The 27,030-nt window shown below is 34.8% G+C and overlaps 1 protein-coding gene and 1 non-coding gene across 2 annotated transcripts in view; one reads left to right on the top strand and one right to left on the bottom strand.

The window, feature by feature from the left end:
• The window catches only part of LOC138695252 (dual specificity protein phosphatase 22-like), a 196,287-nt gene that overhangs the window by 128,309 nt on the left and 40,948 nt on the right, over window positions 1-27,030 (bottom strand). The window lies entirely within an intron of this gene.
• TRNAD-GUC (transfer RNA aspartic acid (anticodon GUC)) lies at window positions 19,276-19,347 on the top strand. The gene has a single exon. It is a non-coding gene; the product is annotated as a tRNA-Asp (tRNA).

Below are 27,030 nucleotides of genomic sequence, written 5' to 3'. Positions count from 1 at the left end.
GAATTCGTAACAATATGATACTCTTCAGTTGTTGAGTTCACTTTACACAGCCTACTAAAATCGACTCTACCCAGTCACCAACTCTGTATAGTGTGTATCAGAAACTGTATTTAAAACTGTTATAATGCTTTTATGATTTTGATTGTCCTGTGATGTCTCTGAGGCGGTTCTGCGTCGTGTCTAGTGTCAATTCTCAGAAAATACCCTCATTCCTTACACCGCATAGTTTTTATGTCGGTAAAACTGGAGAGCTAAACAGGAAAAAAAGAGTAAGTTACAGCTAATGATATTCATAAATATGAGTATTTACTCTTTCATAGAAATTGTACCGTCTTATCATTTATTATTTTTCGTAAAATAGTACATTATGCAACGACCCTGTAATGATAGTAATTAAGACGCGAGGATGTTTATGAAACGAGCGTAAGCGAGTTTCATAATTTTCATACGAGCGTCTTAATTACCATTACAGGTAAGTTTCATACGACTTTTTATGCTCGACCAAATTTCTAACTTGAAATTATTCATAAGTATTCATGTTATTCTTATGTGACTGGGGAGCGAACTGACCTTGTGCAATCTCGTAAATTGTGAGATGTGCGCAGACGCGAAAGTATTGATTTCTTCCGGGCAACGAATGTCGACGACCTTGATATAATCTAGAGAGAAAGATAAACGTTAAACTTGATATAACCTTGAAATTGAATTCGACATTGAAAAACGAGATGACAAATTGAATTTATTTGAATATTATTTACAATTAACGCTAATTATTATAGTAACAGAACATAACCTTCTGCGACAGTATTGGATTTCCAGCCTGCGTGACGTTTTGCTAGTTGTCTTTCGATTGCATATCCGAGAATAATCAAAAACTGAACTTTAATGAATAGGTGTACTTTAACGATATCCATTAAAGGACTGCTACCAGGTGTATAATTACTACATTTCGGCATGGTCGAGCATAAAGTAATTTTTGAAGTGCATGGTTAACTTTATAGCATCTCTTAATGCTTTCTGGTTGTGCTCATTGATGGCGTTACTTGTCAACTTGTGTTCTGGCTTCTGCCCATCGACAGTCCTGATATATTGCATTTTATTTGAAGAGTGGTTAGTTAACCCGGCACACTCACAATCACACAAATTTTCAGACTGTAGACACCCAGAGAACTTTTTTCTTCAAGGAAAAATTCCTGAGAGTCGAGCTGGGGAATCGAACCCGGGACCTTCATATCTGGAAGTCAGCATGTTGACTATCAGACCACAGAGATAGTCAGTAAAAGTCGTGATAAATAAATATAATGTTTTAGAATAGATTAGAATGTTTTATTTTCGCTGGCAGAGTTAAGGCTATAAGGCCTTCTCTTCCACTCAATCAGCCTTAATTAATAAAACAGTTACATATTTAAATTACTAATATTTACAATACACTTAAAAGATTCTCCAGTAATATCCTTCAGTTAACGACTAGTACATAAAAATCCAAATATAAAAATAAATTATATTAGTAAGCAAAGGGTGTGGCCATCACCTTGGTGACGATGGAGAACTCCACGAGTACCGTCCAATTCGTCGTTTTGTTGTTTAGCCTAATTAATTCATTATGGCAGGGCGCAGGACAATCAATACAGAGCGTGAGTCAGCTTGGTGTTAGCGTTTTTCTGACGGAACTGTCTATTCCACCTTCATTAGCGCGAGTTTAAAATATGCAGATAAAACACATGCGAGATTTTTTATGCAATGTAATTACCATCCCAGCAGAATTCAGACTACTCTCTTAAATATCACTTAGGGTCGGTTTTATAAATGCTGCTTAACTGACTATTAAGTTAGACCGGACTAAAAATTGAATTGTATGAATTGTACATCGTGTTTGTTACAAACCTTAAATATTTTTACGTACTATAAAGTATAAACTAGGAATTCTTTGGAAATAAGCTGCAAAGAATACCGGGTTAGTACAAAAGAAATAAACATTTTCAATGTTTATAAAACAAAAACTGTGTCTGATATCGACAAGCATCTTGAGGAACTGTAGAAGTTTCGATAAGACACACTGTTGGTATTACTGTGTTGGTTGTTGCGCTGGTGCAAGCATAAGTTAATAGCTAAGATGGCTATCTGTGCTATTGACATGTACTTTGCACTCTGAGGAATTGCCTCAAATGCATAGGGAAGGGGGGAACTTCATCTTCCAACAGGGTGACTGGCACCAAGGTGTTATAAATGATCTAGAAAAAAAATTCCGCAGCGCTGGATTGGCCGTGCAACAGACGACAACTGCGCTCTCGCACGGTGGCCACCAAGGAGCCCCGATTTCACACTGCGTTTGTTTCTTTGGGGGTTTGTGAAACACAATGTTTACTTCCCCTAGTGATTTAGATGATTTGAAACACGATTTCTGTGGCTAGTTTCGCTGCAGATACGTTACAGCGAGCTTGTAACAATTCAACATTTCTTAAGTGTCTCATATATTATTTGGCATTAGTACCTCACATTTTAAACAATAGTCCGATTCTCGCTGTGTTAATACGTATTTGTATTTGTGATCGTAATACCACACCTCTCCGGTAGATGTCAGTTCCTCGACATTTCGCATAGAGTGACTGTAATTTCGCACTCACGTCAATGCTGCTAGTATACAGCTGTCCGGTATTATTATAGCAAGGTATTTGCTATGGATATCATACGACATCTCGTGATATCATTGTTTAGCTTCCAATAAGAAAATAGTAGTCATATGAAGAGAAAGTATGTATAAACTTTGTGGACATTTTTCTATTTTTTGGCAAAACCACAGCTTATAAAGAGAAAACCAGGGCATAAAACTACTGTACTTTCACCAAAAAGACATTTCCAAATAAATCTATGACTTCAGTGTGACAGACCTCTTCTTTTTAACTTTCTACGACTTTTGGTATAATAGACGGGTGGAAGACCCTAAATTTTCTTGTCCAAATTGAACTTCTTAGAAATTCAGAAGACATCAAGTCATAACAGATGATAAGAACTGTTGACATGACTCTAAAATGGAGCTGTCATTGCGATTGCATTTTCCGTGATCATTTATTAAACACTCGTAAGGCGAAACCGGGAAGTGAGTTCCTCCTTTTAGCGGGAAAGCTATAAAACGTTCTTAAATGTCTCGGCACATAAACTTAAGCGCGGAGCATTAACAAAGCTATTTTAAGTACCAGAGTTACATTTCACGTGGCGTTGATATTATTTTCCTATTTCGTGGCTAGTGAAATGTTTCCTGTGCCGGGAAATCGTGAACATTGATTTGTGGCTCCTGTGTTTAAGCATGTTAATCATTTTAAATCTTCTTCCTTTTCTTCACCCTCTTTTGTAGTGAATTCCTCCTGCTCAGGTCTCTGGAAACTGGAACAGTACTGTTCGCATCTCTGGTGAACATTTAAGTTGTTTCTTAATTTGATCAACCCCTTGTAAGACGTACATATCTTTCCGGTTTTATACTTTAATCCACATTACCAAGTAGTCAGGGTTCGAATACCGGTCAGGCCTAGAAGTTTTCTTTGAAACCTGCATAGTGACTAGAGTCGTGCATAACCGGTTACGAAAGATAGAAAAGACACATTGCTACTGAACATTGGCGCTATAGACAGTATGCGAAGCTCTTCTGTCTCGCGGTATAGTCCAGTGTTCGGTTTAACGAATGTCCGAGTCTCACTCGGTTGGACGGCTCTGGATCATGAAAGACAGATAATATTGAGCCATCCAGAAGTTCCAAAAATCGTTGCGAGGAAGCGATTATCATCGTGTACCTTTCAATTGATATTTCCTTCTCTCTTCCCATTCATTCATTCATTCATTCATTCATTCATTCATTCATTCATTCATTCATTCATTCATTCATTCATTCATTCATTCATTCATTCATTCATTCATTCATTCATTCATTCATTCGGAAATCCAGATAATGCAACAGCACGCATCATGAAGCTACAATCATTAGACTTAATAGTGCTTTTGTTTTTGTTAATAACTTTGTATCTCCCTAAAAACGATTTATTAGAGAAATAATAATACATCCACTTAGAATAATTAAAAGACATAGGCTGTATTAACAATTACTCTTTCAGAGGCAGCCTGTGTATTTTGAGTTTAAAGTTACAATAGTAAGTGTGTACATATCTGCTCTTCTATTTTGTAAGTAATTGTATTTATTTTATTCTTGTATTTGTTTACACGTCAGATTTCATCTATGCATTACGCTTATTTCCTTTGTTGTTACCGGTGTCCATTAGTTGATTTATATAGTAGTTATGAAGATAAATGTACCAAAGTGTCCAATCAATTAGCTATAATCCTATTTCAACTAACACGTTTTTTAATTAGGAAAAGTAGAGTTCCTTCAATTACGCCATTTGTGTAATTACAAAATGTTATCAGAGTTCCTGTATGGTGAAATGCGCTTGGTATTCTGTCCTCTATATCTGTGGTTCTGTCTAGCCAGGTGCAACCGCTTCAAGGCCGGATATCCGAACGAATGTCAAACCTGGCCGGCTGATCTGCAACCGGTCGAATATAAACCGGTTCTAAGCGCTGTTCTCCAACACTCTGATAGTGACATAAGTAGTATGGTTGGGACGGTTAATTCTTTAACTTATCATAGAACATATATGGCATAAATAATAGTCATACTCTATGTTTTTATATTTAAATAGATAAAAGTTTTCGACTAACAGTAATAATCTTCAGGTCCATTTTATAATATATTAATATTAAATAAACGAAATTATTTTCTGTGATCTAAAATATGCTTTTACAGTAACAATTTTGTGTCTATATATGTACATAATGGTCAAAAAATATATATTTTATTTGAAATTAGTTAATATAAGATAAAATAGGAAAGGACTTTGTCTTTGAAGAGGTCTCCTATCTTACAATCAACAATAAGAATATACAGGCTGTATCAAAATACTTTGTAAAAGTGTGTGTATATACAGGGTGTATCAAAATAATTTGTAAAAGTGTGTATATATAATATGTAAACAAATAGGTAATTTTAACCATGTACTAGTTTACAAATTGATACAAGATTTTATAAGGATGATCCCATAGACCTACACAACATAGGACTGTATTTAGAAAGTTAGTAAAAACTGCAGAACTATGGGGAAAGAAACGCTTGTTAAATTTAACGAAGTAGTATCAACTAATATATTATTTAGCGTTGATGGAACTGGTGATAGCGAAATAGTATTTTGTGAGATATCGAGGATTTATCAAGTGATTACCTGATATTCGACTTACAGTTGGGAAAATCTCGGATAACTCTCAACGACATAATCAACCAGGCTGGAATCGAACCCACGCCCGACAACAGCTCCGGATCAGCAGTGGGATAAGTTTACTTAACTACTTCATTGGTATGATAAATAGAATTGACATGTGACTTCATCATTAATGGCACAAAGCTTGACCTACATCTTTTTTAAATAATCCACCATTGCTTTCTGCTATAGTTAAAACGAATACAGAAAATTCCCGAGAAATACGGGAAAGTTGGTGATTCTAACAATTATTTTATGTTCAAGAATTTTTTGCAAACTTTCTATAACCAACCATCAAGACAAAGAAATTTTTGTAGACCATGACAAGTTACAACATCTGAAATGTGGAAAGAAGAAGGAGATGAGAATGATTATTTCGTTGTATGATTTATCGGGGGTCAAACTCTGAACCCTGCTGAACAACTTGTAACTGCCTGCGGCAGTTCATGTAAACAAAGCTTCGTGTTTTGTACAGAGTTTCCTGGCGGTATGGCCCTTGACACTTCAATATCGGATTGCGATACAGTGAAGAGCTTTGGGACACACCCTGTGCGGTGTAATATGAGAACGGGGGCGCTGTGAGTGTAATTGTGTGCAGGTAATTACGGTTCTCACAGGTGGCAAGCCTGGCATGGAGCCACTAACGACTCCGAGCCGCTTAAACAAACGCAACAAAGCGAGTTGAGACCGGATTGGTTGGTCCACAGAGATGCTGACGGACGCATTCATATTCATCAGACGGACGACTACAGTGGGGTCACCCAAAGCTGGTCCCTGACAGAGAAAGTCAACATCTTGCATGTAGAGCGCGTGGTAGTATGTTAAGATACTACACATTTTTACCGCTGGATGGCAGCAATGGACTCGAGTGGCGTGCCCTTTTGAGGAAAATACAACGAGCAATAACTCGTTGGGAAAATACGTGTATGCTGAATGAACATTCGACAGAAAATGTAAGGGACAAAAATGTGTGAGATACAGCGCTGTGCCGCCTTCAACTGTCAATAAATTTTGTCAGTAACGGATACAACTTACATGTAACAGACGTCATACAAAATGATTTGTTAAACTGTTGAGTACCGTAGCTCGCGATAAGTTATAAAGAAATGTTAATAAAACCTAAGTTATATGCCAAATGATCACGAAATAGGTACAGACTTTTTTTTTTTTTTTTTTTTTTTTTTTTTGTATTTCAGCATTATAAACAGTCTTTATGTTAGTGAAAATCGTGCATAATATGGCACAGTATTGTAATAATTCTTTATTTATACTGGCAGAGTTAAGGCCATAGGGCCTTCTCTTACACTCTACCAGGTCACAAAGTATACAAGCAGTTAAAATTTAACAAAAAGTATTGTACTAGTGCCGTAAGATATTACCATGGCAACTAAAACGTCATGACTTCTAGTATGACGGCATAACTTGTGCCATAAAGTTAAGTTAAGTCATATATGAGCCTTGTTGTCAGCATCTCGGAGCACAATACCACATCACACATTGGATAGTTTTTGGACTCATGTTCGGTGCCCGTGGCACGATCCCACGAGAAACTTTAAATCAACTTAAACAATTTAAAATTTCTGATGCAACGATTGATGCCATAGGATCTCATGTGTTAAAATCATCCTTAGCTATAATTAGTAATCATTTGTACCCAACAAACTTTTATTGTAAATGATTTCCTATGTTTTCGTATCATTTATCTTAATGTTTTCTTTTTCCTTTCAAATTGTCACACAGTTGGTTTTCATGATTATTCTTTATGAATTGATTAGTAGGCCGATCTATTCGAACCTTATTTAGGGCGACTTTTTTTTTTTTTTTGTAAAAAATTATATGAACGATTTGCCGTCCTATAATATTTAATACATCATTGTTGTCATAGCAACCTCTTTCTTCATAGACAATAACAAACTACTCATCATTACAAATCTGATGTCATTTCTTTATTAATTGTTTTATAATGCTGTCGTACAAAAAATAACGTATGAAACAGGTTTATAATGTTAACAGTAAAATTACTGCATTCGTGAAAATTAGGAAACTCGTTTCGCCCGTTTACTAAATATTGACTCATACCATAATAGTACATTATGTAACGAGCCTATAATGATAGTAATTAAGACGCAAGTATGTTTGTTTATGAAACGAGCGCAAGCGAGTTTCATCATTTTCATACGAGCGTCTTAATTACCATTATAGGAAAGTTTCATACGACTTTTTATGCTCGACCATATTTCTAACTTGAAATTATTCAGACGTATTCATTTTATTTGTATCTGACTCAAGATCGGAAGCGATCTTGTGCATAGCTCGTGTGAGATGTGCGCAGACGCGAAAGTATTGATTTTTTCCGAGGAACAATAATGTCGTTGGCTTTGATGTAGAGAATAACATGAACTAATTTTGGTATAACCTGGAAATTGATTTAGAATTGAAAAACGAGATGACAAATTGAATTTATTTGAATATTATTTACAATTAACGCTAATTATTGTAGTAACAGAACATAACTTTGTGCGACAGTATTGGATTTCCAGCCTCCGTGACGTTTCCCTCGTTATCTTTCGATTGCATATCCGAGAATAATCGAAAACCTGAACTTTAATGAATAGGTGTACTTTAATGACATGCATTAAAGTACTGCTACCAGGTGTATAATTACTACATTTCGGCATGGTCGAGCATAAAGTACATTATAAACTTGTTTCATAATATACTGTAGGCCTACTATTTAAACTATACAGTTTATAATATTGTCGGCACTTTAAATTAAAATTTCGTAAAAGAATATAAAAGGTTATCTTGAAAAAATACTGATTTCGAATAAATTCTTGCTAAAACAAAAATTTCACGTATACACAAAATTTCTTATTATTTCACGAACTTAAATTTACTATATTTTGGCCTGAAAGGGCTTGAAATATAAAATTTGTCCTTTCATAAGTTGAAAAACCGTATTTTGCGAATCTGTGGTTTGCGGAAATTAGATATCTCTAATAATAATAATAATAATAATAATAATAATAATAATAATAATAAGTTGTATTACGATTATAATTAATTCGCAGAGTTTCATGTCTATTATAATGTGACATTTTTGCGCTGTTACTCATTAACTTACGATGAAAAAGTCGAAGACGGCTACGTTGTTGAGAATGACGATTGACATAGTAATATAGTAATGGCTGTATAGAAAATTTTCCTCGTTACGATATTTAATTTAAAAACTATAATAAGTAATTTTATATCCAGTTAAATTTTACAAAGGTTAATAGATTCCAATACTCAAAATACGAAAATAATTTCACTAGTAACCGTTGTGAAAATATTGAAGTGATTTTGGAATAACCTTGAATGAAATATTGTGAAGTCAGAAGCTTCAGATATTTTAAATTTATGTTCATACGTTTAACAAAGTACCTCGCGGTAATAAATGGAACAGTTAGATTCACTTTACATGCACGATGCTGCACTGATAAATTTTAAAAGATAAGAGCATTCTTCCGCTATGAAACTGGTTGTGAGCACTGATAAACACGACAGTCTGCTGTTTTGATGTTTGGGATGATGGACGTGTTCAGCGTTTCCTATTGGCAGAAAGCGAGATAACGAATGCAATATGTAAAAATGTATCATATATGTAATGATGACAAGCAGCGATGCGGTGGTGAAGCAGAGAACTGACATTTTCTTTCTAGACATATTCGTAGTGTTCTAGTTCCATAAATCCAAGTTAATTAACAGTGCTTTCTGTAAACTTTAATCAAGAGTATTTCTCTCATGTACTAATTTGCCGATAGAGTGCAAGAATCCATTTATTTTCAATCAATCAGAGCCATCTATCTCTGCAAATTGTCAAGTTCCTATTGTTATTTTTTGTCTTGTAGCTCATGTTACGCAATTGTTTATACTAATCAATTAGAAACATCTTAAGCTAATTATCAATATACTCAGAAATAATCAATCAATATTAATTTTCTGAACATCAAGAAAATCAGCACCGTATTCATTTTCGTTTTATGGAAACGAAGGGGGACAAATTATTAATGAATGACATTTATTATCATTGAAAAAATCTGCATTTTATTCGTTTTCGGCTTCTGGAAACGAAAGTGAGGAAATTATTAATGAATAAGACCTTTGTTATTATTGAAGATAATAAGCATTATATTTATTTTCGGTTTCTGGAAAGGAAGGTGAGCAAATTATTGATGAAATAGACCTTTATTATTATTGAAGAAATTAATCATTGAATTCATTTTCAATTTCTGGAAATGAAGATGAGCAAATTATTGATGAATAAAATCTTTACTTTTATTGAAGATACTAAGCCTTGAATTCATTTTCGGTTTCTGGAAAGGAATGTAAAAATATTATTGATGAATAAGATCTTTGTTATGATTGCAGAAAATAATTTCATTTTCGGTTTCTAGAAAGAAAAATGAGGAAATTATTGATGAATAAGACGTTTTTTATTATTGAAGAAAATAAGCACTGAATTTATTTTCGATTTCTGGAAAGAAAGTGAGTAAATTATCGATGAATAAGATCTTTATTATTATAGAAAAAATAAGAATTGAATTCATTTTCTGTTTCTGGAAAGGAAGGTGAGCAAATGACTGTTGAATAGCACATTTATTATCATTGAAGAAAATAAGTATTGAATTCATTTTCGGTTTCTGGAAAGAAGGTGAATAAATTATTTATGAATAAGATCTTTATTATTATTGAAGAAAATAAGATAAGTATTGTATTCTTTTTCTGTTTCTGGAAAGGATGATGAGCAAATTATTGATGAATAAGATCTTTTTTATTGTTGAAGGAAATAAACATTGAATTCATTTTCGATTTCTGGAAAGGAAGGTGAGAAAATTATTGATGAATAAGTCCTTTATTAAAGAAAATAAGTATTGAATTCATTTTCGATTTCTGGAAAGAAAAGTGATGAAATTATTATTATTATTATTATTATTATTATTATTATTATTATTATTGAAGAAAATAAACATTGAATTCATTTTCGATTCCTAGAAACGAAGATGAGGGTATTATTGATGAATAAGACCTTTATTATTATTTAAGAAAATACGCCTTGAATTCATTTTCGGTTTCTGGAGTAAATTATTGATGAATTTAGAACTTTATTATTACTGACGAAATTAAGCATTCAATTCATTTTCGATATCTTGAAGAGAAGGTGAGCAAATTATTGATGAATAAGAACTTTCTTATTATTTAAAAAAATAAGCATTGAATTCATTTTCGGTTTCTGGAAAGGAAGGTGAACAAATTATTGATGAATAAGATCTTTATTCTTATTTAAGAAAATACGTCTTGAATTCATTTTCGGTTTCTGGAGCAAATTATTGATGAATTTAGACCTTTATTATTACTGACGAAATTAAGCATTGAATTCGTTTTCGATATCTTGAAGAGAAGGTGAGCAAATTATTGATGAATAAGAACTTTCTTAGTATTTAAAAAAATAAACATTGAATTCATTTTCGGTTTCTGGAAAGGAAGGTGAGCAAATTATTGATGAATAAGACCTTTTTTATTATTTAAGAAAACAGGCATTGAATTCATTTTGTGTTTCTGGATAGGAAAGTGAGCAAATTACTGATGAATAAGACCTTTTTTTATTATTGAAGAAAGTCAGCATTATTTTAATTTTCGGTTTCTGGGAACGCTGGCGAGTTGGTGAGTTTTGCTTCATCTTACGTTCGAACTGCCTGTCACGTTTAATGTAAAGAATTGTGTTTATTTTTCCCCCGGGACTTTACCGCAGTTTGCACTACCCATCTACACCTTTCTCTCTTGTCTTCCGACGAGAAGTAAATTCAATGCAAATATCCCATTCCATTTCCAAGACGTCCGTCTTCACATTTATTGCTATTAGTTCATAATGTAATAGCTTCTTCTCATACAGATGGGGACACTTGCGTAACTTTCTCCAACTATTGTGCTTCACAATAAACAAGAAAATCTCCCTGCATTCTGAAGTGCTCACAATTGCTGGCAGGTCTGGGCTGCACAATATTCTCCACAATGCGATAACGTCCATTGTGTTCTTCCTGGCAGACACCATTATTATAATCGTGCTCTGATTCTGATCTGCCACACAAACCTTGTGCAGTGGAATCGCACAGAACTTCAAGTTGTAACGTGATAAGAAAACAAACCGCATCTAATAGAAGACTCGTGATAGGTAAATATGAAGAGAGAGAGAGACTTTTCTCTATGAATTTACTTTCTCATTAGAGAGAGTATTGTGGTGCTGTGAAGAAAACAGATATCGAGATATCGCCGTAATACATCTTTTAAAAATCTTATATCGAAAATTGGCGTTGGGTATTCTGTCCGTGTACAGCAATTCCTACTAAACTATTACACGAATTTTGTTCATATTCAGTATCTAAGAGTCAATTTATCATGGAATGATGTACATGAAATATAATTCTAAGACTAGTCTGTCTGTACAGCGATTTCTACTAAACTATTGGACGGATTTTGTTCATATTCAGTATCTACGAGTCAATTTATCAGGGAATGATGTACATGAAATATAATAATTTTAGTACTAGTCTGTCTGTGTACAGCGATTTCTACTAAACTATTGGACGGATTTTGTTCATATTCAGTATCTACGAGTCAATTTATCAGGGAATGATGTACATGAAATATAATAATTTTAGTACTAGTCTGTCTGTGTACAGCGATTTCTACTAAACTATTGGACGGATTTTGTTCATATTCAGTATCTAAGAGTCAATTTATCAGGGAATGATGTACAGTACATGAAATATAATAATTTTAGTACTAGTCTGTCTGTGTACAGCGATTTATACTAAACTATTGCACGGATTTTGTTCATATTCAGTATCTACGAGTCAATTTATCAGGGAATGATGTACATGAAATATAATAATTTTAGTACTAGTCTGTCTGTGTACAGCGATTTCTACTAAACTATTGGACGGATTTTGTTCATATTCAGTATCTACGAGTCAATTTATCAGGGAATGATGTACATGAAATATAATAATTTTAGTACTAGTCTGTCTGTGTACAGCGATTTCTACTAAACTATTGGACGGATTTTGTTCATATTCAGTATCTACGAGTCAATTTATCAGGGAATGATGTACATGAAATATAATAATTTTAGTACTAGTCTGTCTGTGTACAGCGATTTCTACTAAACTATTGGACGGATTTTGTTCATATTCAGTATCTACGAGTCAATTTATCAGGGAATGATGTACATGAAATATAATAATTTTAGTACTAGTCTGTCTGTGTACAGCGATTTCTACTAAACTATTGCACGGATTTTGTTCATATTCAGTATCTACGAGTCAATTTATCAGGGAATGATGTACATGAAATATAATAATTTTAGTACTAGTCTGTCTGTGTACAGCGATTTCTACTAAACTATTGGACGAATTTTGTTCATATTCAGTATCTACGAGTCAATTTATCAGGGAATGATGTACATGAAATATAATAATTTTAGTACTAGTCTGTCTGTGTACAGCGATTTCTACTAAACTATTGGACGGATTTTGTTCATATTCAGTATCTACGAGTCAATTTATCAGGGAATGATGTACATGAAATATAATAATTTTAGTACTAGTCTGTCTGTGTACAGCGATTTCTACTAAACTATTGGACGGATTTTGTTCATATTCAGTATCTAAGAGTCAATTTATCAGGGAATGATGTACATGAAATATAATTCTAGGACTAGTCTGTCTGTGTACAGCGATTTCTACTAAACTATTGGACGGATTTTGTTCATATTCAGTTACTACGAGTCAATTTATCAGGGAATGATGCATATGAAATATAATAATTTTAGTACAGTGAAACCTGTTTAAATCGGAACCTGAATAATTCGGAATCCTGTCTATTTCAGAACAATTTATTGGTCGCGGCGAAATTCGTATGCATTATATGTAAGTTTTTCTGAATAAAACGGAAATTGTCCAACGCGGAAATGGAAACTGCCTGCTACTGTTCAAAACGGAAATAATATTTTGGACACACTATATTTTGTAACTGTATTTTGAAACAGCGTGTAATTTCAAGGAATATACTAAATATGTAAGTCACTAAGATAAAAACAAGTTTTCTTTGCAAAATTTTAGAGGGTGCGAGGATGTGTTGGCCTTTCGATCATAAATTTTATTACCCTGTTGACTAGGCAGACGAGTCCCTTCAAAGATTTTCAATGTTTCACACCCGTATACTGTCGTAGCTAGACAAGAGCGCAAGTGTAGTGATTTCCAGGTAACAAAAAAGGTTGCGTAAAATGTGGCATTAACATTAAGTGATGAAGTAAAGATTATCGAGTCAAAGGAAAATTAGAAACGAAGTGTATATGAAATAATGTTGAAGTTCAGTTGTGGAAAACTCAGGTGTGACACTTTAAAAAATAAAGATCATAATGAGTGAGTGGCTTGCGGTCAATATTGGTGACAAAAGAAACCAGAAAGCAACTGTTTATGTGGAAATAAATGAACTGTTGTGGGAATGGGTTCTTCATGACCTTTCAAAGAACACGCCAATTTCTGGATCTATTCTGCAAAGCAAGCCATTGAACGGGGAAAGAAATTAGATAAACCAAATTCAAGGCTTCTGATGGATGGCTTCTAGTCCAATTAGTTAATAATGTGCAGTGATATACATTACAGTATTATAGCATAGTGTTAGATATTAAATTCAATCAGATTAGTAAACTTTAGTTGTTTTTAATGATTAATGAGTGAGTTACGATAACATTTATACAGAAAATGAGATTTTAATCAAGACGATTCACCAGCGGAGTAAGCGACAGAAAGCTGATTTAATGTGAATAGTGTTAAACGGAATATTTTGTACTTCTTGCAGTTTGAGGCATGCCATTTTTGTTTTTCATGTATACGAATGATAAAATATTCCATTTTAATATAACATCTGAATAATACGGAAACCTGTCCACAACGGAAAAAATATTAGGACCATGTCACTTCCGTCTTGAACAGGTTTCACTGTACTAGTCTGTCGTGTCCAGCGATTTCTACTAACTGTTGGGCAGATTTATTTCATATTGAGTATCTACGTTTCAGTTTGCCTGTGAATTATATATATATATATATATATATATATATATATATATATATATATATATATATATATAACATTGAAACAGCTGTATGTCCACACCCACTGAAAATTGGACTCATGTTTATATTAACTTTTTACTCAGGTTAGTCCATACTGCTACACCCTAAAATATTTATTATTCCTCTGAATCACTCTGTGAAGGGGATACCTTCATCTATATCTTTACTTTAGTGATACAAAAAAGTTAAGCGTGCCTATAGAATAGACCGTCTTCAGAACATTGCACACGAGATGTACGCCTAATTGCATACGTACGTCTATCTATGTTCTCTCTCCTAATCCTTGTAGATATTGATGATGATGATGATGATGATGATGATGATGATGATGATGATGATGATGCCATAATGTTACTTCCTCATTACACAAAAAAATACAGGAAAAATATAGTAATTTCAAGAGGGGTAGTGTCTAGTTCGAAATACCCATCGTGAAATAAAACAGTGTCCACTGTATTAGAGCTAGAACGTTACAGAGCTACCAGAATAATTGGAAGAAAGAAGCCAACTGGAATTACAAAACATATTAAAGCAAAAGTAGGAGAAGTGTAGGAAGACAATTTAATAGAGTGAATTCTTTGCAGGTGATATATGGATATTGTATAGGTACTATGTTGAAGAGGGGGCGAAGACTAATGATGATGATGTGGTGCTAATTGCCGAGGAGAAATGCTAATTACCCTTACATTACTTATAAAAAGAAGATATCAATCCTGAAATCCGAACACGTTGTACCTTATTGTATCAAGTCAGCTGTTGGCGTACGATTTGTAGATAACCATCTTGTTTTCCCGTTAATAGGTTCTAACATGTTGCACGTTTGCTGTTTATTGCACGATTGAGAACTTGTAACGCAAACACGAGGGCGTGCGTGCATCTAGCAAGACTTGAAATCCTTCCTGTTTGCTAGGATTTTGTTTTGTAATAACATGCCGCTTAGATCAGCCTTGTTAAAGTGTCAATAAAAAGTCTCTACGAAACATTTCAAGAAAACTATACAGTATGTAACAAAATTAGATCTACAAAATAGTAGGACATGTTCACTGCAGGACTGAATGCAAAACAACGATTTTCAGTGGAATTCTTCATGACATCACATATCGTTTTTGTCATCTGTACTTAAAATTCGAGAGCACTAAGTCATAGAAGATGTAGCCATCTTCAGAACAAATGAAATGTAATTTTAAATATTTTTATTTAGTTCTAGTAGCTATCTTCCGAATCGTGCTAACGTCATTTCTACAAAACATTGTATGTACAGAGTGTCCATAACATTCCTTCCTATTTTATTGAAATAGAGGGAAAATGAAATAATCCATAAATCGATGTTGTCTATAATAATAGAGTTATTGACATAGAAAAATTTCCGTCTGTTACTTTTATATTTGTTATATTCAGCTACTTCTCCCAGTACTTGTGTTAGCTCAAAGCTTAAACGTCTCATCTTTTAATTTGATTAAAAAGTACCGATTTCGTAACTATTCTGGTTTCTGTTTTGTCTATTTCATATTTGTTTATATATTTTCTTTATTTATTGTAGGCTTCTGTATGTTTACAATTAGGCCCACAGCTATAATTTTTTGGACCTATTTTTCGTTTATATAAACTGATATAGTTAGTGATTTTTTCCTAATTCAGTGACTTACTATGATCGCTATTATGTCAGCATTGAGTATTCAGTATCACAGAATTCTAAGAGTTCAGATCCTAAAAATGGCTGAGTTATATTTGTGGTGATAAGCCCAAAGTTGTGAGGGCCTTTCTTTGGATATTTCCGTGTTTCTCTTGTCATTCCACCAACATTCTCTACAATTCTTCTTTCATTACAATCTTCGTCTCAAAAAATTGGGCATCACTTGTGTTAGCGTGGCGTCGAATCAATCATCGGGTTTAGTGGATGTTCCTCGCTGTTCGTCTAAAGATTGGTAGATGACAGTAGTTGTGAATTCTAGACGACTCGTAGATCTGCATAAGAGGTACCGTTGCTCCCCGGGTCCTTCCTTTTTTTATGGAGACATGACGGCTCATAGAACTGTGACGTACACCTGACCACCACCAGAGATATAGTATACGGATTTGATAGCTGGAGAGGAATGCGTGGTGTGGCGGATGTTGGTTTCTGTTTAATCTGCTACCACAATCGACACGTAACTCATTCCATCACGGGTGTACAAAAAGCCTGTTTGGCCTGAAGTGCTTTGGAATGCTCCATGCTCCGCGTAATAAGAATCTCAATGACAGTTTATTTTTAAAAGCTAAAACTTGAAATATGTCAAAATATTTGTTTGAAGGGGGAACTACAAGGAGCAATCAATATATTTCCCAACTGTACTTGTATTTATTGTATCGTTAAACATACATGCGTGTGTCAGTGAAGATCATTGCATCCATTCCTGTTGAGTCAGTCTATCAAACAGCGTCAGATTGTCTTTAACAACTGAGATTCTACACGTGATTTTATTCAAACGTGTCAAAGATCTATAGCATTTTTCCTGGAATCTCTCTATAGACTAGACGCCTTGTGGCTAGTCTTCTTCTCTGTCTTTCATGTGATGCATTTAGTATAGATTCCAGGCGTTTCCTTCGTTCTAGCTAACCTCTCTGTTTCTTATGTTTTGTGTATTGCCTACATTCAAGGCAGTCCGAGAACTTAATGATTGTCCCTTGTATGTAGGTACGTGGCCTATTTGTTTTAAGTCTCATTCTGACATTTGTCTTAGAAATAACGCGGAAAGCTAGGTCATAATGAGTTGTCTGGATTTGGGAGACTAGAGAATTGGCTATAAGGAAACTCTAGTCAAATATGGTACACTTACTTCTTAAAGAAATAACAATGAACCTGTATTACTGTATTATTTCCGGTACTTCAATGTAGGTGAAACATGACCGGCCATCCAAGTTGTCAGTTTATCAGTTTTGTAAGGCTTGGATTATAGTCAGAATGAACTGGACAGATATAAGTCTAATCTGGAAGGAGCTTATTAAGGTCCCTGGTATCCCTGGTACTGTGAGATATATTGGCTCGGCGGACTGATTGGATCGTGTTCAATTTCGTCTGAGACAGCACCGGCTTTCACTGCGAGCTCACCTCTGACGTTGTGATACCTCCACACAAAAAGTAAACCACGTGGGAACATGTCGGGACATCGCGCTCACAGTTTCTAATCAACTGGGTGTTGAAAAAGTTACCAGCTCGAAGGAAAAATAGCTTTCATCAAATAAAAAATAAATCGTGCATTGCATTCTGCGCATATGATATTGTTCTCACTATTATGAAGTTTAAGAATGATTACAATGACGTAGAACACTATAATGGAGAACTTCAACAAGGAGATGGACTAACATAAGCAATTCAAGTAGTAAGAAATCATAATAATGATTATCAAGGAGTAAGATAAGGAGATGAACTTAAACAAGAAATTCAAGAAGTAAGAAATCATTATTATTACACTGAAGTAAACAAGAGGATGAACTGAAGTAGAAAGTTGTAGAAGTAAGAAATTATAATAATGATTAGACTATAATGAAATAGAACCAGAACGTGAACTAAAGAAAGAAGTTGAAGAAATAAGAAACCATTATTATAATTATAACGAAGAAAAATAGGAAGATGAACTGAAACAAGAACTTGAAGTGAGAAATCATAATGAAGGAAAATAAGGAGATGAACTAAAACATGAAATTGAAGAAGTAGAAATCATAATGAGGATTATAATGCAGAAAAATAGAGCTAAACTAAAGCAGGAAGTTGAAGAAGTGAGAAATTATAATGAAGTAAAATAGAGCTAAACTAAAGCAGGAAGTTGAAGAAGTGAGAAATTATAATGAAGTAAAATAGAGCTAAACTAAATCAGGAAGTAGAAGAAGTGAGAAATTATAATGAAGTAAAATAGAGCTAAACTAAAGCAGGAAGTTGAAGAAGTGAGAAATTATAATGAAGTAAAATAGAGCTAAACTAAAGCAGGAAGTTGAAGAAGTGAGAAATTATAATGAAGTAAAATAGAGCTAAACTAAATCAGGAAGTAGAAGAAGTGAGAAATTATAATGAAGTAAAATAGAGCTAAACTAAAGCAGGAAGTTGAAGAAGTGAGAAATTATAATGAAGTAAAATAGAGCTAAACTAAAGCAGGAAGTTGAAGAAGTGAGAAATTATAATGAAGTAAAATAGAGCTAAACTAAATCAGGAAGTAGAAGAAGTGAGAAATTATAATGAAGTAAAATAGAGCTAAACTAAAGCAGGAAGTTGAAGAAGTGAGAAATTATAATGAAGTAAAATAGAGCTAAACTAAATCAGGAAGTAGAAGAAGTGAGAAATCATAATGAAGGTTATAATGAAGTAAAATAGAGCTAAAATAAAACAGGAAGTAGAAGAAGTGAGAGATCATAATGAAGGTTATAATGAAGTAAAACAGAGCTAAACTATATCAGGAAGTAGAAGAAGTGAGAAATCATAATGAAGGTTATAATGAAGTAAAATAGAGATAAAATAAAACAGGAAGTTGAAGAAGTGAGAAATCATAATGAAGGTTATAATGAAGTAAAATAGAGCTAAAATAAAACAGGAAGTAGAAGAAGTGAGAGATCATAATGAAGGTTATAATGAAGTAAAATAGAGCTAAACTAAATCAGGAAGTAGAAGAAGTGAGAAATCATAATGAATAATTTCGAGGGAAAAATTGTTCCGGAGCCGGGAGTCACACGGAGTTAGTGTGCACTCGAAGTTGGTTGCTTGACGGTTGTCAGCCCACTTTGAGGTCTGTGGATATAGAGGGAAAAATTGGATCGGTGTCGGTTAGAGTTCCCGGGTAGCTCAGTGGTAGAGCGTTGGTACGTCAAACCAAAGGTCCCGGGTTCGATACCCGGCTCCGGAACAATTTTTCCCTCGAAATTATTCAAATCAACTTTACAGGGAGTTATACCTGAAATCTTGATTTGAATCATAATGAAGGTTGTAATGAAGTAAAATAGAGCTAAAATAAAACAGGAAGTTGAAGAAGTAAGAAATCATAATGAAGGTTATAATGAAGTAAAATAGAGCTAAACTAAATCAGGAAGTTGAAGAAGTGAGAAATTATAATGAAGGTTATAATGAAGTAAAATAGAGCTAAAATAAAACAGGAAGTAGAAGAAGTGAGGAATCATAATGAAGGTTATAATGAAGTAAAATAGAGCTAAAATAAAACAGGAAGTTGAAGAAGTGAGAAATCATAATGAAGGTTATAATGAAGTAAAATAGAGCTAAACTAAAACAGGAAGTTGAAGAAGTGAGAAATTATAATGAAGGTTATAATGAAGTAAAATAGAGCTAAAATAAAACAGGAAGTAGAAGAAGTGAGGAATCATAATGAAGGTTATAATGAAGTAAAATAGAGCTAAAATAAAACAGGAAGTTGAAGAAGTGAGAAATCATAATGAAGGTTATAATGAAGTAAAATAGAGCTAAACTAAAACAGGAAGTTGAAGAAGTGAGAAATTATAATGAAGGTTATAATGAAGTAAAATAGAGCTAAACTAAATCAGGAAGTAGAAGAAGTGAGAAATAATAATGAAGGTTATAATGAAGGAAAATAGATCTAAACTAAAACAAGAAGTTGAAGAAGTGAGAAATCATAATGAAGGAAAATAGATCTAAACTAAAACAAGAAGTTGAAGAAGTGAGAAATCATAATGAAGGAAAATAGATCTAAACTAAAACAGGAAGTTGAAGAAGTGAGAAATCATAATGAAGGAAAATAGATCTAAACTAAAACAAGAAGTTGAAGAAGTGAGAAATCATGATGAAGGAAAATAGATCTAAACTAAAACAAGAAGTTGAAGAAGTGAGAAATCATAATGAAGGAAAATAGATCTAAACTAAAACAAGAAGTTGAAGAAGTGAGAAATCATAATGAAGGAAAATAGATCTAAACTAAAACAAGAAGTTGAAGAATGAGAAATCATAATGAAGGAAAATAGATCTAAACTAGAACAAGAAGTTGAAGAAGTGAGAAATCATAATGAAGGAAAGTAGATCTAAACTAAAACAAGAAGTTGAAGATGTGAGAAATCATAATGAAGGAAAATAGATCTAAACTAAAACAAGAAGTTGAAGAAGTGAGAAATCATAATGAAGGAAAATGGAGCTAAACTAAAACAAGAAGTTGAAAAAGTGAGAAATCATAATGAAGGAAAATAGAGCTAAACTAAAACAAGAACTTGAAGAAGTGACAGTAGAGCTAAACTAAAACAAGAAACTGAAGAAATAAGAAATCTTGAAGATTGTATTTAAGTAAAATGAGGAGATGAACTAAAACAAAAAAAGTTAGTAAGTCATAATGATTTTATTACGAATTGAAATGATGGAGTAAAGGTTCATAAGATTCATGATTGACTATAACAAGACGGTGAATAATAATAAAAACGGCCTACTAGTATACCCACTGATCCTAAACACGCGATATGACCACAGATATGAAAGTGTGTATAAATAAACTTATGAAAATAAAAAGGAAATCTACTTACAGATTAATGAGAAACATAATAATAATAATAATAATAATAATAATAATAATAATAATAATAAATCAAACAATGCAACGTCAATTTCCTTGATCTTAAGTGCACAAAATACATTTAGTCTACTTTTACGAATTATGAGTTCAGTAACAATAGTCTAAATGTACATTCCATTAAATTCCTCTGTTTCATTTTAATAATAACGGTCTTCAGTTATGTGTATTCATAAACTGCATTGTTCATAATTTAAAATGAAAATTTCATTGATCATTCCTTCGTTTCTGACCATCAGCTGTAGTTACTGCGTTACTTAACACTAGATGGGTCTGGTCATATGTGTAAATACATATTTTTCCTCTTTACGGACTTAGTAGGCCATGCCAGCCTAGTATTTTTAGGTTACTAAATTAAATAAGTTATTTAAGACCTACCATTAAATTACAAATTAAATAATTGTTACATTTTATGTACATATCTAAGGACTTTGGAATAGACATACTGCAGTTCGTAATTCATGAATATCGGTCCGTTGAACAGCGTTGTTTCGCTTTTCGCGTGTGTGCGATAAGCTCGGATGCGAATCAAAGCCCGCGCATGGGGCGACAATGAAGAGCGGAGCGCTGATTCGTGCAGTACGGGAAGTTTAATCGCAAGCCGGAACTTCTGTCGGGCGAGTTCCGTTTTATTTAATTAATCCACCAACACAAGAGACGTAATTGTGGCTGAACAATTGCCACACAACATTGAAAACGTTTATTTTATTTACCTTGCTTTAAATAAATATTCACAGCAAGCTAATTTGATGCGACGGGAAAACTAAAATCTGACGTAGCAATTAATTTACTTCGTAGTCGTTTTAAAATTGTTCTATCAATTGTAATCATTTCATTATTGCTATTATTGTTCTATTTCACTCAGTGGTTTAGTGCAGCGGTTCCCAACCGGTGTGTCGCAGAATTTTGGAACTGAAAAATAAATTGTTTGCCACCCAGAAAATCTATTTATAACGAAGTCTTTGATATGGTACATTTTATAGTCGCGACGCTGTTATTCCCTGCGTGATTCCTCCTCTTTGCTTACATGTTAGGAAGTGAAGGCTCTATAAAGTCTATGTAAACGACATTTCATACAAGTTGAGAGGATGCGAAGGCATTTCTTTCCCCTTCTACTTGCCCTGAGTCCGTCAGTGACAGAACGGTAGCTGTTACCTCTTATACCTGCACCCCCCAAGTTGTACACACAAGAAAATAAAATATTAAATAAAGTACATAAGTGAATATAAAATACAGTGACACAAGTTTGACAATTACATGTTTCAGTATATTTTAGTGTCGTTCTTATAATATTTCCAACTAATAATTAAATTAAGGAATGTTAGTTTGTATTATGAAGTCGGGGGGGAGTAACACAGTGCAGATTGTTCCGTCGTTTATGCTGTAGAGTAGCAACTAGCGGTGAAGAAAACATTTATCTTCTGCTCTCAGTAGCTTTTTAATATGCTAGTTGATATAAATAGCAATAAAATGAAATATAAACGCTTAGTATAGGCTTTCGAAATATAGATTACCGGTAAACATTTTCAATAACAAAATTTTGTCACTGTGTTGAAAGTCAGTTAGTCGAACGTTAGTAAGATGGACAGTAGCAGCTTCCCCTTCACTAGAGTCTGTGTGATGTATCTTGTCTCACTGTGAAAAGAGAGAGAAAGGATATATGTCTTACTTCGTCTGTATTGTTATGGCAATGGGGGAATGGAGCGATGCCGTCCATCCAACCAGTGGCGGAAGGGACCAGTTGATACATTCTGTAGCGCAAAATAAAATTACAAAATATCTCTCTTTGTACTGTGTAGTTCCGTCACTGAGCTTGTCTTTCAAGAAATTGAGTTCCGGTAGCCTGTACAATAACAAGGTTTTGAAAGGAATATTGAAAATTTACAACCCTCCTATAATCTCCACCTTCATTTGAAGGGACTTGCTTTTATTGCTACTGAGACAAGATAAACCTTACCAGGTATAATGGTAGAGAGTGTGAGTAGAGGGGAAAGCCTATCAACCAAACTGAAATTGGGTTTAGGTAGTATCGTTCGCCATTTTTGTTCCTTCGTTGCCGAGCTACTAGATGAGGAATGTATTTGCCACACCGTTAAACATTATCATGTCGTAGCTCCTATGATAATAAATCAAACGCACTGTAATTCAGCAAATAATTGAGCGGCAAATAACGTCCTCGTGTGCTTTCTGCGAACGCCAACAAAAGAGCCAAAATGGCGGGCGATTTTATCAAGTATTTATCGAGCCTTAGGAAATGCATAACGTCATCATCAGCGAATCACAAGACGCACACATTTAAATGTAGCCGACCTGCAACGTGATTGGCTACCGGAAATAAGAGTGACGGGACTCTATTCTGAAACAGATTTTATCAATGAAACGTTAACACCTGCAACAGTGCTCAGTTTAATTGTTCTGCCTGCCGATAATTCGAATGAAAGTGCACACCTCCAACAGTGCTTAGTAATTCGTTTACTCTCCCCACTTAGTAATAAACATAGTTTAGAATCGTCAAAACATATTGGCCAGTTTCAGTATACAGGGTGAGCGGGTGATAGTGCGACTGTTTTATCTTATTTTTTTTATTTTAGTTGGTTATTTTACGACGCTTTATCAACAGCTTAGGTTATTTAGCGTCTGAATGAGATAAAGGTGATAATGCCGGTGAAATGAGTCCGGGGTCCAACACCGAAAGTTACCCAGCATTTGCTCATATTGGGTTGAGGGAAAACCCCGGAAAAACCTCAACCAGGTAACTTGCCCCGACCGGGAATCGAACCCGGGCCACCTGGTTTCGCGGCTAGACGCGCTAACCGTTACTCCACAGGTGTGGACGACTGTTTTATCAAAAGTGCTTTATTTAGATTTTATCATGGACAAATTTTTAATTCGAAAAAGACAATCTGAATCAAGTTCTGGGTTAGAAAAAATTAAATTTAAATTATGGTTTATTTAACGACGCTTGCAACTGCAGAGGTTATATCTGCGTCGCCGGTGTGCCGGAATTTTGTCCCGCCGGAGTTCTTTTACATGCCAGTAAATCTACTGATACGAGCCTGTCGCATTTAAACACACTTAAATGACATCGACCTCGGCCGGGATCGAACACGCAACCTCGAGCATAGAAGGCCAGCGCGATACCAACTACACTACCGAGGCCGACAGTTCTAGGTTAGATGACAAGTGCGAATTGAAATAATCTGAGCGAAAGTTCCGTTTAGGGTTCACAAAAACGTACTGCGTTCGTAAATATAGTGATGAATACTTGTAATATGGTTTTACGTAGTGTGGAGATGAATATAAACAAAATCACGAGTGTCTTATATGCGGAAAAGTTTTGCCAAATCAGTCGCTGCGGACCTCGGAGAAAGGACTAAGGAAGAGACTAGTGAAGTGCTTTGTGTGGAATGTAGCATTGTATGGGACAGAAACATGGACATTACGACGAAGTGAAGAGAAGCGACTAGAAGCATTTGAAATGTGGATATGGAGAAGGATGGAGCGTGTGAAATGGACAGACAGAGTAAGAAACTAAGTTGTTTTGGAAAGAGTGGATGAAGAAAGGACGATGCTGAAGCTGATCAGGAAGAGGAAAAGGAATTCGCTGGGTCACTAGTTGAGAAGAAACAAACTGAAGGATGTACTGGAAGGAATGGTGAACGGGAGAACAGTTCGTGGCAGAAGAAAATATAGATGGCAGTAAGATATATGGATCATATGTGGAGACAAGAAGGAAGGCAGAAAATAGGAAAAACTGGAGAATGCTGGGTTTGCAGTGAAAGACCTGAATGAATGAATGAATGTTACAAAGTTACTTCATTGGAAATGCACTCATGCATAACTCTCCACAGATATACATCATGCACAGCGTGGCCCGTCGAAGTGGTGTGCAACTTGAAAATGGGTCACAGTCCTGCCATCTATCCGCGATATATACGGAATTCGAATCACGCAAGTGAAGTGGATGTGCATTGGATACATACAGTATAAACAATTTTCTATACAGTTCATTTTTATTTGATTAGGAAATGAATTTTCCTCCATACCGTTTCAAATCTCATGATATCTACCGGCTGTCGAACCGCGGACCCTTTGGTGAGAAGTCCTCGTATCGCCCAGGTCAGACATTGGAAGTTTCTAAACCGAAATGTAAACATCTAATAACCACAAACACTTTCTCTAGTTCAGCAAACTTTGATGTTCAGTACGCATGCGAAGGATCGATTACAACTATAGCAGGTTGCCATAGCAGCACATGAAATCTGGAGGAGTCGGTTGGACACTCCTTCAGGCTGAAATCTCCGCAGACCGCGAATGTCTGTGTGATCATTAGATGCAACGACGGGCCTTGACCCACAATACGCGTCGCGTGGGAGGCCGACGCGCAAGGGGCATCAGCGTCGCATCTTCTGCCAAGTGACATTCCATGTCTGGGTTTGGGCGTTGTTTGTCTGGGTAATAACACTCCTTCTGTTTTCTCCTACACGGGGTATAAAAACAAAGTATTACCTGCAGCAAAGTGATCGAGAGGTGTATCTTTACGTAGAACTACGTGTGGGTGTGATCACACAAAGGGAAAACTAGGAGAACAAGGGAAATACTAGGATACTAAGGGGCAGACAAGTAGAACAAGGGAAATATAGGGTGAACATGGAGAAGGAAAGAAGAACAAGGAGACTAAAAAGATTAAGTGGAAAATAAGGAGAACAAGGGGAAGGCAAAGATAGTAAGAGGAAGACAAGGATAATAAGGGAATACAAGCAGAAAAAGACGAAGACAACGGGAATATAAGGACAACAATGGAAAACAAGAAGGAAAGAGAGAAGATAAGCGGAACGAAGGACAGACAAGAAGAAGAAGAAGGAGAAGAAGAAGAAGGGAAAGACAAGTAGGGCATGGAGAAGATAAGGAGAACAAGAAGAATACGAGAAAAATAAGAGGAAGACAAGGAGAACAAAATAAATACAAGAGAAACAAGGGGAAGATAAAGGGAAGAAAGGTAACACATTGAGAACAAGGGGAATATAGGGAGAACAAGGGAAACACAAGGAGAATAAAAGGAAGAGAAGGAAAACATAGAAAAGACAAGAAGAAAATTGGAATACAAGATGGAAGGAGAAGACAAGGAGAACAAGGGAAATGCCAGGAGAACGAGGGGAAGACAAATGGAATAACGGGAAGTCAAAGAGAAAACGGAGAAGATAAGGAGGGCATAGAGAAGAAAAGGAAGGCAAGGAGAACATGGAGATGACATGAAGAAGAAGGGGAATACAAGATGAATTAGGGGAAGTCATGAAGAACAAGTGAGGTAGAAATGGAATAAGGAAAGACAAGGAAAAAAGGGGGAAATAAAAGGATAAAAATGGAAAAACTAGGAGAACAAGGGGAATACAATAATAATAATAATAATAATAATAATAATAATAATAATAATAAGGTGAAAACAAGGAGAACAAAGGAAATACAAAGAAAGCAAGGGGAATACAAGAAGAAGCAGGGACATACAAGGACAAGGGAAATTCAAGGAGAACAAGGGGTATACAAGGAGAAAAAGGAAAATGCAAGGAGAAAAGAGAAATGGAAGGCGGACAAGGGGAATACTAGGATAAAAAGGAAAAGGCTAGATAAGACTGCCGACCATGTAGCTTACTTTGAACCAATAAACTTGTAAATTAATACTTTTTATTAATAAAATGAGAAATCCCTCATAAGGGCCGATTTTATGGTTCCTCGGGAATTCATAATAGTCACTCAGTAAGCTAATTGGCTTATCATCCTGTTTTCCCGTGGTTTCCCTCGAGCATTAAGACAAAATAATGACGGTATGGAACCTAAAAGAAGCGACCATGTAGCTTACTTTGAACCAATAAACTTGTTGTAAATTTATACTTTATATTAATAAAATGAGAAATCCCTCATAAGGGCCGATTTTATGGTTCCTCGGGAATTCATAATAGTCACACAGTAAGCTAATTGACTTATCATCCTGTTTTCCCGTGGTTTCCC

Source organism: Periplaneta americana, chromosome 2, assembly GCF_040183065.1.
Source record: "Periplaneta americana isolate PAMFEO1 chromosome 2, P.americana_PAMFEO1_priV1, whole genome shotgun sequence".
Lineage (NCBI taxonomy): Eukaryota > Metazoa > Arthropoda > Insecta > Blattodea > Blattidae > Periplaneta > Periplaneta americana.
This window is presented reverse-complemented; position numbering and strand designations above follow the sequence as displayed.